The sequence below is a fragment of the Lepidochelys olivacea genome (assembly GCF_965140295.1).
Source record: "Lepidochelys olivacea isolate rLepOli2 genome assembly, chromosome: 1".
Taxonomy (NCBI): Eukaryota; Metazoa; Chordata; order Testudines; family Cheloniidae; genus Lepidochelys; species Lepidochelys olivacea.
The window spans coordinates 4574015-4589552 of record NC_140411.1 but is presented as its reverse complement, the minus strand read 5'-3'; positions in this window follow the sequence as shown (position 1 = coordinate 4589552).

The window sequence follows — 15538 nt, the reverse complement described above, 5'->3', positions numbered from 1 at the left end:
GGGAACCCAGGCCCTCCTCTACTCCAGGTTCCAGCCCAGGGCCCTGTGGATTGCAGCTGTCTATAGAGTCTCCTTGAACAGCTGTGTGACAGCTACAACTCCCTGGGCCATTTCCTTATGACCTCCTCCCAGCACCTTCTTTATCCTCAGTGCAGGATTTTCTTCCCTGGTAACACTTGTACTCCTCAGTCCTCTAGCAGCACATCCTCTCACTCGCAGCTCCTTACATGCCCCCTCAGCAAGTGAAGTGAGGTCCTTTTAAAACCAGGTGCCCCGATTAACCTCTCCATCTTAATTGATTCTAGTAGCTTCTTAAATGCTCCAGGTGTCCTAATTAGCCCGCCTGCCTTAATTGGTTCCAGCAAGCTCCTGATTGTTCTGGAACAGCCCCCGTAATCTTACTCAGGGAAAAGGGGCCTGCTTAATTTGGGGCAAAGGTACTTACCTTCGTGCACTCTCTTGTAGCCATCTGGCCTGGCCCTGTCACATATTTCCCCTTCTGCTCAACACCAGGGGGGTTTGCAATGTCATAAATATAAAAAAAAGGATAACCACCTTTCTGTATACAATGCAATAAAAGCCCTCCTGGTCAGAGGCAAAACCCTTTCACCTGTAAAGGTTTAAGAAACTAAGGTAACCTCACTGGCACCTGACACAAAATGGCCAATGAGGGGACAAGATACTTTCAAATCTGGAGGTGGGGAACAAAGGCTTTGTCTGGCTGTGTGATGCCTTTGCTGAGAATAGATCAGGAATTCAGCCTTACAACTCCTGTAAAGTTAGTAAGTAATCGACTAGAAATGCGTTAGATTTTCTTTTGTTTCAAAGAATCATAGAATATCAGGGTTGGAAGGGACCCCAGAAGGTCATCTAGTCCAACCCCCTGCTCGAAGCAGGACCAATTCCCAGTTAAATCATCCCAGCCAGGGCTTTGTCAAGCCTGACCTTAAAAACCTCTAAGGAAGGAGATTCTACCACCTCCCTAGGTAACGCATTCCAGTGTTTCACCGCCCTCTTAGTGAAAAAGTTTTTCCGAATATCCAATCTAAACCTCCCCCACTGCAACTTGAGACCATTACTCCTCGTTCTGTCATCTGCTACCATTGAGAACAGTCTAGAGCCATCCTCTTTGGAACCCCCTTTCAGGTAGTTGAAAGCAGCTATCAAATCCCCCCTCATTCTTCTCTTCTGCAGGCTAAACAATCCCTTTAATGGATTAATCCCGTTTAATGGATTGTAAAATAAGCTGTGCTGGAGAGAATGTATATTCCTGGTTTTGTGTCTTTTTTTCTAACTTAAGGTTTTGCCTCGGTGGAAACGCAGTCCCCAAATGTAAGGGCGTAGCTTTTCCAGAGCATAGACAATGGTGCAACATTCCTTTTCACTGATTGACCAGTGCCTTTCCTTCTCAGATAGCTTCTTGCTGAGAAACACTACAGGATGGAACTCTTGATTCGGTCCTTCCTGCATTAAGACTGCTCCTACACCATGCTCGAACACATTTGTGGTTACTAGGAATGGTTTCTCAAAGTCTGGATCCCTTAGCACAGGGTCAGACATAAGTGTCGCTTTAAGCTGGTTAAAGGCCTTCTGACACTCTTCAGTCCACAAAACTGCATTTGGCTGTTTCTTTTTGGTTAGGTCTGCCAGTGGGGCGGTGATTTGGCTGTATTGCGGTATAAATCTCCTGTAATATCCGGCCAAACCTAACAAGGATTGGACCTGTTTCTTTGACTTTGGGACAGGCCACTTTTGGATAGCATCCATTTTGGCCTGTAGAGAGTTGATAGTTCCTTGATCCACCTGGTATCCAACGTAAGTTACTCTATTTAGGCTATTTGACACTTCTTAGCCTTAACAGTTAGTCCTGCCTGCCTTATGCGCTCAAAGACTTTTTGTAGATGTTCCAGGTGGTCTGCCCAGAAATCCGAAAATATGGCCAAATTGTAAAGGTAGGTGACTGCATATTCTCCCAATCCCTCTAGGAGACCATCTACAAGTTTTTGAAAGGTGGCAGGTATTCCGCAGCCCGAAAAGGAGCATATTAAATTCATACAACCCGACATGTGTGACAAAGAGTCCCCTTTCCTTGGCGGATTCATCTAGCGGTACCTGCCAGTACCCCTTGGTTAAGTCCAAGGTAGAGATGAACTGGGCCTGTCCCAGTTTCTCCAAGAGTTCATCTGTGCGTGGCATTGGATAGTTGTCTGGGTGAGTTACAGCATTTAGCTTATGATAGTTCATGCAAAAATGTATCTCCTCATCCGGTTTGGGAACTAGAACCACTGGAGATGCCCATGCACATTCAGAGGGGCGGATTACACCCATCTGTAACATATCCTGGGTCTCCCGTTCTATAGCAGTTTTAGCTTGAGGAGACACCAGGTAAGGTTGGACTTTAATTGGGTGAGCATTACCTGTGTCAATGGAGTGGTATGCCCATTCAGTCAGTCCTGGGGTGGCTGAGAACGTTGGTGCGTAGCTAGTGCACAGCTCCTGGATCTGCTGTTGCTGCATATGCCCCAGGGTCATTGAGAGGTTCACCTTTTCCATGCCACCATCACTTTCCCCTTCACAGTAGATACCTTCAGGGCACTCAGCGTCATCTCCTCCCTGGGCTGTAAACTGACAAACCTTTAATTCTCTGGAATAAAAGGGCTTTAGAGAATTAATATGCTACACCTTAGGCTTTCGGTTGGAGGTGGGGAATGCTATGAGATAATTAACAGCTCCCAGGCACTCTTGGACCGTGAATGGCCCTTTTCATGATGCTTCCATTTTATGGGCCTCGAGCACCTTTGAGACCATGACCTGGTCTGCTACTTTGAAGGACCACCCTCTGTCATGTTTATCATATCAGGCTTTTTGCTCTTTTTGAGCATCCTTTAGGTTTTCTTTAGCAAGGGCTAAAGAGGTTCGGAGGGTGTTTTGTAGGTTGGTTACAAAGTCCAGAATGTTAATACCTGGAGAAGGTGTAAACCCCTCCCATTGCTGCTTCACCAACTGTAATGGCCCCTTAACCTCGTGGCCATATAGAAGTTCAAATGGTGAAAACCCTAAACTGGGATGCGGTACAGCTCTGTAGGCAAAGATCATCTGCTTCAACACTAGGTCCCAATCATTGGAATGTTCATTTATGAATTTAAGTATCATGGCCCCAAAGTTCCATTAAACTTCTCCACCAGGCCATTTGTCTGATGGTGGCAAGGGGTGGCAACCAAGTGATTCACTGCATGAGCTTCCCAAATGCTTTCCATGGTTTCTGCCAGGAAATTAGTTCCTGGATCTATAAGGATGTCGGAGGGCCAGCCTACCCTGGCAAAAATGTCTGTTAGTGCCTGGCACACACCTTTAGCCTTAGTATTGCTTAGAGCTACTGCTTTCGACCATCGGGTGGCAAAATCCATGAAAGTCAGGATGTACTGCTTTCCTCTGGGTGTCTTTTTCGGAAAAGGACCCAGAATATCCATTACGCTATCCTGTTTTAACTGCCATCACCACCACATCCAATAGAGAAAGAAATAAGAAAATATTTAAAAAACACTCTGTGCTCTTAAAACATGACTTTTCTTGCTTTAAGTTTTGAAAATTCAGTCACTAGTTCTTTTAGATCCAGTTTTCCAGCTACTTCATGCTCTATTGGCATTGTGCAAGTCCAACAAGTCTCTCCTGCACCATTGTTGAACGCAGATATGTTTTTCTCAATTTTAACTTTGAGAAGCTACGTTCCCCACTAGCTATGGAAACTGGCAAAGTCAAGAGAATGCATAGAGCTGTAAACATGTTTGGAAAGCTGTCTGTGAGTTTATTTTCACAAGTAAATTCAGTACTTCTTCAGGAGTGGAATGTTTCTTACGTCATCTTGAAAAAGCCTGAAGCTCACTGCACAAATATGTAGCATCAATGTCTTTTGAATTTTCCTGAGTCAATGCAGACACCAGTTTTATACAAAATTCTCTTATCTATTTTGCTGTTTTCTTTTGGAAGCTGTGGATATCATGTAGAAAGCCAAATATTGACTCTAGCCGCTGCATCTGTTGAAATCTTTCATCAACTGAGTGAATAGCAGTATCAAGGGCTGTGAAGTAGAAATTCACTTTGAATCTTTGTTTTGGGTTCTGAATGGGTGTGTCTCGTCTTTCATGTCAAAAATGCTGTTTCTTTTGCCGAATGCAAATTGGCTCTGGTTCAAATTCTGTTGGAAAGTCTGTTTCTTCAGCAAGCTCGAGAGAATCTGCCAGTGTTCTTTTGAACCCTTCATCACTTCTGAATTCCTCCAGAATATTTTTAGTTTGCTGCAGTTTTTGAATAACAGAATGTATGTTCAACTTCTTTTTCTGAAGCTGCTTACTATTGAGGTTAATCTTGAAAAGGACATTATACCACCAAATGAGTGAAGTCACAAATTTGAACTTGAAAAGACCATTTGCAAGAGCTTCTGCATCTGAATGTGCCGTATTGCCAGATGATCCAGTAAAGGTAGGGAAAGAGCCCACATGGAGACGCCTTCCCCCAAAACATCCCCCCAAGCCCTACACCCCCTTTCCTGGGGAAGGCTTGATAAGAACCTTCACCAATTTGTACAGGTGAACCCAGACCCAAACCCTTGGATCTTAAGGACAATGAAAAATCAATCAGGTTCTTAAAAGAAGAATTTTAATTAAATAAAAGGTAAAAGAATCACCTCTGTAAAATCAGGATGGTAAATACCTTACAGGGTAATCAGATTCAAAACATAGTGTGACAAAGTTCCTACTCTACCTTGGTGGATCTTGGACTTACTGGCGGATTTGCTCACCTTGGAGCTTCACTGCAGCCCTCAGCTTGGCCGTTTTTCTGAATCCACAGTCCAGGTCTACTCCTCCTGTGTCTGACCAGGAGTTGGGAGGATTTGGGGGGAACCCAGGCCTGCCCTCTACTCTGGGTTCCAGCCCAGGGCCCTGTGGAATGCAGCTGTCTAGAGTGCCTCCTGGAACAGCTGTGTGACAGATACAACTCCCTGTGCTACTTCCCCATGGCCTCCTCCCAACACCTTCTTTATCCTCACCATAGGACCTTCCTCCTGGTGTCTGATAATGCTTGTACACCTCAGTCCTCCAACAGTCCATGTTCTCACTCTCAGCTCCTAGTGCCTCTTGCTCCCAGCTCCTCACACACACACCACAAACTGAAGTGAGCTCCTTTATAAAAACCCAGGTGCCCTGATTAGCCTGTCTGAATTGATTCTAGCAGCTTCTTGATTGGCTGCAGGTGTTCTAACCAGCCTGTCTTAATTGTCATCAGAAGGTTCCTGATTGTTCTGAAACCTTCCCTGTTACCTTGCTCAGGGAAAAGGGACCTACTTAGCCTGGGGCTAATATATCTGCCTTTTTTAACTCTCCTATAGCCATCTGGATATGCCCTGTCACACTAGAGAATCCCTTAAGTTACAAAAAGACACAAAAACAGGAATATACATCCCATCCAGAACAGCTTATTTTACCAGCCATTAAACAAAAGGAAATCTAACACATTTCTAGCTAGATTACTTACTAACTTAACAGGAGTTGTCAGGCTGAATTCCTGATCTCTTCCTGACAAAAGCATCACACAGCCGGACAAACCCTTTGTTCCCCCCCTCCAGATTTAAAAGTATTTTGTCCCCTCATTGGCCATTTTGGATCAGGTGCCAGCTAGGTTACCTTAGCTTCTTAATCCTTTACAGGTAAAAGGGTTTTACCTTTGTCCAGGAGGGATTTTATCGCACTGTATACAGAAAGGTGGTTACACTTCCCTTTATATTTATGACAGGGTGTGGCATCATCTAATGTCTTCACTTTCACAAAAAGAAAAGGAGTACTTGTGGCACCTTAGAGACTAACCAATTTATTTGAGCATAAGCTTTAGTGAGCTTCATCGGATTGATACTGTGGAAAGTGTAGAAGATCTTTTTATACACACAAAGCATGAAAAAATACCTGCCCCCACCCCACTCTCCTGCTGGTAATAGCTTATCTAAAGTGATCACTCTCCTTACAATATGTATGATAATCAATTTGGGCCATTTCCAGCACAAATCCAGGTTTTCTCCCCACCCCCCACCCCCACATACAAACCCACTCTTCTGTTGGTAATAGCTTATCTAAAGTGATCACTCTCCTCACAATGTGTATGATAATCAAGGTTGGCCATTTCCAGCACAAATCCAGGGTTTAACAAGAACGTCTGGGAGGGGAGGGGTGAGGAAAAAACAAGGTGAAATAGATTACCTTGCATAATGACTGAGCCACTCCCAGTCTCTATTCAAGCCTAAGTTAATTGTATCCAATTTGCAAATTAATTCCAATTCAACAGTCTCTCGCTGGAGTCTGGTTTCGAAGTTCTTCTGTTGTAATATCACAACTTTCATGTCTGTAATTGCATGACCAGAGAGATTGAAGTGTTCTCCGACTGGTTTATGAATGTTATAATTCTTGACATTTGATTTGTGTCCATCTATTCTTTTACGTAGAGACTGTCCAGTTTGCCCAATGTACATGGCAGAGGGGCATTGCTGGCACATGATGGCATATATCACATTGGTGGATTTGCAGGTGAACGAGCCTCTGATAGTGTGGCTGATGTTATTAGGCCCTGTGATGGTGTCCCCTGAACAGATATGCGGGCACAGTTGGCAACGGGCTTTGTTGCAAGGATAAGTTCCTGGGTTAGTGGTTCTGTTGCGTGGTATGTGGTTGCTGGTGAGTATTTGCTTCAGGTTGTGGGGCTGTCTGTAGGCAAGGACTGGCCTGTCTCCCAAGATTTGTGAGAGTGTTGGGTCATCCTTCAGGATAGGTTGTAGATCCTTAATAATTCATTGGAGGGGTTTAAGTTGGGGGCTGAAGGTGATGGCTAGTGGTGTTCTGTTATTTTCTTTGTTAAGCCTGCCCTGTAGTAGGTGACTTCTGGGAACTCTTCTGGCTCTATCAATCTGTTTCTTCATTTCCGCAGGTGGGTATTGTAGTTGTAATTCATATTTGCTAATTACAGCTACATTATAATTGTGGTATTTGCTCCAACCCCTCAGACAGAGACAAACACGTACAAGATCTCTATCAAGCATTCTTACAACAACAATACCCACCTGCGTAATCTTGTATCTTGTATATTAGGCTCAGTTTCCAGTTTTGTTACTTGCTATGTTATCGGCTTTGATTTGTTTGCTATCATTTTTAGTTAAACTTATTTTTTACTTTTTCAAAATCAGTGTGCCTTTGAGTGAACATCTCAGCTTCATTAACAAAGGCTAGTTGCAAATCCTTCCCATATCAAGGGGTGGGCAAACTCTATGTACAGATTCCTATGCAGTGCAAAACAGTATAATTTTGGGTTTATACTCAGTGGAGGGTGTGAGCCTGGGGAGGTAGGAAATTGGCTATCTGACGTGTGTATATTTTGGTTCAATTTGAAAGGCATTACAGTGGGTGGCTGCCTCACTCAGATGTTCTTACTTCACATGGTTTCTTTTATGCAGTCAGCCATTCTCGTGATAACGGCCTTCAATCGCTATGTTGCCATATGAAACCCTCTGAGATATGCCACCATCCTCATCACCCTCACTGGCCCAGGCTGGGACCACAGCGGGGGGAGGCTGTGGGGCCCCAGGTCAGGGCCAGGAGTGGAGCCCAGTGGCTGGGATCCTGCTGGCTGCAGAGGGGCTGGCGGTTGGGATCTGGGGCTGGTGGCTCCATGGGCAGCTGCGGAGGGGGCCGACAGGGACCTGGGATGTGTAGCTGAGACCCTGGGTGGCTGCAGAAATGCTGGCAGCAGGACCCTGGGGCCAGCATCTGTGACCCTGGGCGGGACCTGCTGGCACGCTCCACCTATGCTGGACAACGGATGTTGCCGGACCAGGGACTACCGGTGTAGAGAGGTACGGCCTGCAGTATATAATCATGCACTTTCAGATAGCCAAAGAGAACAGAAAGAAACTACAATGCTGAACTTCTTTGTGATATGTGAGTACAATTTAAATGATTTTTTTTATGTCCAATCATTCAGGAAAGCTGGAGGATAAACCAAATAAAAACTAAGAGTAACTAACTAATTCAACACAAAATGTGGACATTGACCACCATCACTGAATGCCATTAGACATAAATAATGTAATAATGTTATTGTTGTTTTTACACTATGTATGTTTTGCACTACTTTTGGATTATTTTTATGCCACCATTAGCTACTTTTTTGTTTGAAACAACTGCCAAAACTCTATTGGAATACAAGGACTAGTGTTAAACCTCACAATAGAGGTCTCTCTATGCAATGTGGAGCATGAAGTTTCCGGGCATAGTGTCGGTATATAATACTTGATACACTCTTAATTGATTACAAAACAAACCTTACTCACTCTACAGTCACACCTCAAACATATTATACTGGAGTCTCAAAAAGACCAGAATAGTCCGAATGGCCAGTCAAGATTCCTTCGAATCATAAGATGTGGTGAGCCGGTGAAAAACACATAGATAACCACTCCACACAGGGCTTTGGATCAATAAAAATCTCCGACTTGCAAAAATCAGAAGGACCAATTATAGTCCATTCCGTCCATTTGCCTTTGTTTACAAGGTCTTCTACCCATGCAATTCCATAGAGACAATCCTGGGTGGCCCACCATGTCCTCCAATTCTTATCAGTGTAGCTGTTGTTTCCATTGCTGTTGGTTCTCTGTATTTTTCCCAGAACAGAGCAAGATTGTTTTTTGCACAAAAGTTCTAATAGTTCTTGACATTTTGAACTTAAGTTCTTGCTTCAGCTGTTATGTCACAACACATGTATTCATATCAGCATGTGTCATTCATACCAGGCCTCAATGACCCATAACATATTACATGGAGAGAGAGAGAGAGAGAGAGAGATTCCAACATTCTGCACTCTTGATACATGATTAATGCCATTAAATATTATATCACTTTATAATTTTTCAAGGTATTCAATTTTATATACCACTTTCTGTGAAATTTCTTGTCACTTTCTTATTCAGCAGTATAAACATAGCATAATAAAGGTTAACAAAATCATTAATGCAAATAATATCACAGGTTTCAGAGTAACAGCTGTGTTAGTCTGTATTCGCAAAAAGAAAAGGAGTATTTGTGGCACCTTAGAGACTAACCTATTTATTTGAGCATAAGCTTTCGTGAGCTACAGCTCACTTCATCGGATGGCTGTAGCTCACGAAAGCTTATGCTCAAATAAATTGGTTAGTCTCTAAGGTGCCACAAATAATATCCCAATAGGATGTAGCATTAAATTCAGAAGCTGTGACACTGGGAGACCATCCTTTAAAAACATCAAACCAATGATGGACTGTCAATTCTTCTCCTTCTTTCCCCAGGTTTAATGTTTGACCATTGTGCATCAGAATGTTGATTTTTCCCAGCTGAGCAGACTTAGATAGATAAATCTTTTGCATATTGCCTGTTTTTTTTTTCACTTTTATCGATCAATTTTCCCCGCTGTTCCCAATGTATCCCCAAATCAAAGGACCAATTTACATCTTTTGGTTCCCAGATAATGTCCTTTTATGGAAATAGAAGTGCTCAGTAAATGATCCCATTAATAATTACCTCTGTTACATTACATTTACATGATTCAATTGGGCCTTTTTCTGTCATAATTCCTCAAAATACATGTTTCTCAGTGGTTACCACACGAATACACCCATTGACTAAATGACACACTCTTGTGCCACTAGAGGCTAAATATTCCATGGTACATTGTCCACTTGAATGATTCAAACGGCATCCCTCTAGGGACCAGATTAGTTCTGGACACACCCATTTACTTCATCCCCACTCTTCACAATGTTTCCTGAATTTTCCTAATTTACAATCCGTTTCTTCTTGAGTCATGTGTCCCACTTATTTCCTTTTGCAATAACTCTCCATTAATACTTTTTGGCGACACCCAGGCCATTATTGGTTTTCTTTGCTTCCTTGTGTTGTGTAACAGCATTCTGCCTTCCCACTCTCCCCTCAAGGGTGGTTTTGTTTCAAATAAATTCCATATATTTCTTCTTTCCTACAATTTGTTGATTCCATATATGAGGATCTTTGAACCACTCAGAAGGCCACTGCCCATTATTTAACAGATTAACCATTCTCTCTATGTAATATAGCTCATAAATTTGCATCTGCACACATCATATTGCTGGCACAGTTCCACTCTCAATCTCAGACACACCAAATATATTCACATTTAGAGATGTTGTGAAGGTTTGGGCTTGTTTGAACTGGAGTTCCCCACTTCTTATACCTTGTTCCAATAATGCACCAAAATTGGGTGTCACATCTTTCTGTACAGCCGTCAAAAATCTTACCCAAGGCTGACATTTTCCTTTGTAACGTCTCAATATCAAATGAGTTTAAAACTCCAGCACCAATGCCACCTACAATATTTTCCCCTTTACCTCCTTTATTTTGTATTATACCATCTCCCCAATGATGTTGCCATGCTTGTGATAGAGGTGCGGCAGATGGCATAGAGTGTGGGCCCCTTAATGAATGAGGGAGGCAAACTAGTGACAGAGAATGTGGAAAAAGCTAATGTACTCAATGCTTTTTTTGCCTCTGTCTTCACTAACAAGGTCATTTCCCAGACTGCTGCGCTGGGCATCACAACATGGGGAATAGATGGCCAGCCCTCTTTGGAGAAAGAGGTGGTTAGGGACTATTTAGAAAAGCTGGACGTGCACAAGTCCATGTGGCCGGACGAGTTGCATCTGAGAGTGCTAAAGGAACTGGCGGCTGTAATTGCAGAGCCATTGGCCATTATCTTTGAAAACTCGTGGCGAACGGGGGAAGTCCCAGATGACTGGAAAAAGGCTAATGTAGTGCCAATCTTTAAAAAAGAGAAGAAGGAGGATCCTGGGAACTACAGGCCAGTCAGCCTCACTTCAGTCCCCAGAAAAATCATGGATCAGGTCCTCAAAGAATCAATCCTGAAGCACTTACATGAGAGGAAAGTGATCAGGAACAGTCAGCATGGATTCACCAAGGGAAGATCATGCCTGACTAATCTAATAGCCTTCTATGATGAGATTACTGCTTCTGTGGATGAAGGGAAAGCAGTGGATGTATTGTTTCTTGACTTTAGCAAAGCTTTTGACATGGTCTCCCACAGTATTCTTATCAGCAAGTTAAAGACGTATGGGCTGGATGAATGCACTGTAAGGTGGGTAGAAAGTTGGCTAGATTGTTGGGCTCAACAGGTAGTGATCAATGGCTCCATGTCTAGTTGGCAGCTGGTGTCAAGTGGAGTGCCCCAGGGGTCGGTCCTGGGGCCGGTTTTGTTCAATATCTTCATAAATGATCTGGAGGATGGTGTGGATTGCACTCTCAGCAAATTTGCGGATGATACTAAACTGGGAGGAGTGGTAGATATGCTGGAGGGCAGGGATAGGATACAGAGGGACCTAGGCAAATTGGAGGATTGGGCCAAAAGAAATCTGATGAGGTTCAATAAGGATAAGTGCAGGGTCCTGCAATTAGGATGGAAGAACCCAATGCACCGCTACAGACTAGGGACCGAATGGCTAGGCAGCAGTTCTGCAGAAAAGGACCTGGGGTGACAGTGGATGAGAAGCTGGATATGAGTCAGCAGTGTGCCCTTGTTGCCAAGAAGGCCAATGGCATTTTGGGATGTATAAGTAGGGGCATAGCGAGCAGATCGTGGGACGTGATCATCCCCCTCTATTCAATATTGGTGAGGCCTCATCTGGAGTACTGTGTCCAGTTTTGGGCCCCACACTACAAGAAGCATGTGGATAAATTGGAAAGAGTCCAGCGAAGGGCAACAAAAATGATTAGGGTTCTGGAACACATGACTTATGAGGAGAGGCTGAGGGAACTGGGATTGTTTAGTCTGCAGAAGAGAAGAATGAGGGGGGATTTGATAGCTGCTTTCAACTACCTGCGAGGTGGTTCCAGAGACGATGGTTCTAGACTATTCTCAGTGGTGGAAGAGGACAGGACAAGGAGTAATGGTCTCAAGTTGCAGTGGGGGAGGTTTAGGTTGGATATTAGGAAAAGCTTTTTCACTAGGAGGGTGGTGAAGCACTGGAATGCGTTGCCTAGGGAGGTGGTAGAATCTCCTTCCTTAGAAGTTTTTAAGGTCAGGCTTGACAAAGCCCTGGCTGGAATGATTTAATTGGGGATTAGTCCTGCTTTGAGCAGGGGGTTGGACTAGATGACCTCCTGAGGTCCCTTCCAACCCTGAGAGGTCAAAACTTCCCCAAGGTACAAAATATTCCACCCTTTGTCCTTGGATTGGCCGCTAACACCACCAAACAAATACTGGTTACTGGGGAAGAGCTGTTTGGAAATGTCTTTCCCCCCAAATACTTCCCAAAACCTTGCACCCCACTTCCTGGACAAGGTTTGGTAAAAAGCCTCACCAATTTGCATAGGTGACCACAGACCCAAACCCTTGGATCTGAGAACAATGAAAAAGCATTCAGTTTTCTTACAAGAAGACTTTTAATAGAAATAAGAGTAAATAGAAGTAAAGAAATCCCCTCTGTAAAATCAGGATAGTAGATACCTTACAGGGTAATTAGATTCAAAACAGAGAGAATCCCTCTAGGCAAAACCTTAAGTTCCAAAAAGATACACAGACAGAAATAGTTATTATATTCAGCACAATTCTTTTCTCAGCCATTTAAAGAAATCATAATCTAACGCCTACCTAGCTAGATTACTTACTAAAAGTTCTAAGACTCCATTCCTGGTCTATCCCCGACAAAAAGCAGCATATAGACAGACAGAGACCCTTTGTTTCTCTCCCTCCTTCCAGCTTTTGAAAGTATCTTGTCTCCTCATTGGTCATTTTGGTCAGGTGCCAGTGAGGTTACCTTAGCTTCTTAACCCTTTACAGGTGAGAGGATTTTTCCTCTGGCCAGGAGGGATTTTAAAGGGGTTTACCCTTCCCTTTATATTTATTACAGTGTGGTCCACATTACGTTACAGTCTGAGACACCCCCTGCCACGGTAGGCCTCATTACACCTCTTTGCTCTGTGCATGAGGCAGGATGTCCATTCCCTATTTCACCCAGTTTCAGGACTCCGCACAACTGTGATCTGGGTGCTGCACATTATACACACACACACACAGAGTGTGCATTCCTGGACTCTCCCCATTGAGATTTCCAACACCGTCTGGTTTCCTCTAAACCATAAACATGCTGTTCTTTTTACTTCCTTCTGGGGCTTCTTGTTCTCTCCAGATGCAGAAATGCTGGGGTACAAGGAGACCAGACCTGTCTCCCTCCCTCAAAAAAAATTGTTATCCTAAGAGTTCTAAACCTCCAAGCCCCTGAGTCAGATATTTCAGCAACTCTCCTGTCAGTTCTTCTTTAGTGCAAATGAGCTCACCCGTCCTTAGAGGCCACAAGACAACTGCAGTTGAAGTCGTTGCAGAGTCATGGCCACTGTAAATCAGGCCATTTATTTACATCCCCACATGTAGACTCAGGTTGAACTCCGGACCGTGTTGACAGCTGATCTCAATGGGACCAAGATTTCACCCTCAATGTTTAACTTTCAGCTCTGAGCTGTGAAATCACGGCTTCAGGTCCTGCTACAGAGAGCACTTCTCTGTTAGGGTGCTGAAAGTGTCTGAAGTAAACCCTCAGTTTTTGTGACATTCTGAGACCAGGAATGAAAGACAGGGATTCCAAAACACCCGGGTCCTGATTTTGCTTTCTGGGATGTTAGTGTCAATCTGGAGTGACCCACTGAAGGCAGAATGTGAGAGCAGAATCTGGCCAGTGTGTGACCCATTCTTGTTGTGAACCCTCTGGTAACACAGATACCCGCTGCAGAGGGTTTGGCTACACTTTCTAACAGGGCAGTAAAGTTTCTGAATTGGAAAACTTGACTGAACCAGAGGAAAAGCCACATAAAACCAAAAAAGGAAGCTACTGAGACAGCTAGAAGGACACAGTCAGACACATAAGAACAAAAGAACATAAGAATGACCGTACTGGGTCAGACCAAAGGTCCATCCAGCCCAGTATCCTGTATACTGACCGTGGCCAATGCCAGGTGCCCCAGAGGGAGTGACCCTAAAGGGTAACGATCATGTGATCTCTCTCCTGCCATCCATCACCACCCTCTGACAAACAGAGGCTAGGGACACCATTCCTTACCCATCCTGGCTAATAGCCATTAATGGACTTAACCTCCATGAATTTATTAAGTTCTCTTTTAAACCCTGTTAGAGTCCTAGCCTTCACAACCTCCTCAGGCAAGGAGTTCCACAGGTTGACTGTGCGCTGAATGAAGAAGAACTTCTTTTTATTTGTTTTAAAACTGCTGTCCATTAATTTAAATTGGTGGCCCCTAGTTTTTATATTATGGGAACAAGTAAAATAACTTTTCCTTATTCACTTTCTCCACACCACTCATGATTGTATATACGTTTATCATATCTCCCCTTAGTCTCCTTTTTTCCTAGTGGAAAAGTGTTAGCCTCTTTAATCTCTCCTCATATGAGACCCGTTCCAAACCCCTAATCTTTTTAAAAAAAGAACAGGAGTACTTGTGGCACCATAGAGACTAACAAATCATTTTAATTGCCCTTCTCTGAACCTTTTCTAATGCCAGTATATCTTTTTTGAGATGAGGAGACCACATCTGTACACAGTATTCAAGATGTGAGCATACCATGAATTTATAAAAGGGCAATAAGATATTCTCTGACTTATTCTCTAACCCTTTCTTAATGATTCTTAACATCCAGTTTGCTTTTTTGATTGCCACTGCATACTGCATGGACATCTTCAGAGAACGATGAATCCAAGATCTTTTTCCTGATTAGCTGTAGTGAAATTAGCCCTCATCATATTATATGTATAGTTGGGGTTATTTTTTTCCAATGTGCATTACTTTAAATTTATACACATTAAATTTTATTTGCCATTTTGTTGCCCAAATCACTTAGTTTTGTGAGATCTTTTTGAAGTTCTTCACAGTTTGGTTTGGTCTTAACTATCTTGAGCAGTTTAGTATCATCTGCAAACTTTGCCACCTCACTGTTTACACCTTTCTCCAGATCATTTATGAATAATTTGAATAGGATTGGTCCCAGGACTGACCCTTGGGAACACCACTGGTTACCCCTCTCCATTCTAAAAATTTACCATTTATTCCTACCCTTTGTTCCCTGTCTTTTAACCAGTTCTCAATCCATGATTTATCTAAGAGCCTTTGGTGAGCGACCTTGACAAAGACTTTATGGAAATCTAAGTACACTATGTTCACTGGATCCCCCTTGTCCACATGTTTGTTGACCCCTTCACAGAACTGTAATAGATTAGTAAGATGTGATTTCCCTTTACAGAAACCATGCTGACTTTTGCCCAACAATTTATGTTCATCTATGTGTCTGACAATTTTATTCTTTACTATTGTTTCAACTAGTTTGCCCGGCACTGACGTTAGACTTACCGGTCTGTAATTGCCAGGATCATCTCTAGAGCCCTTCTTAAATATTGGCATTACATTAGCTATCTTCC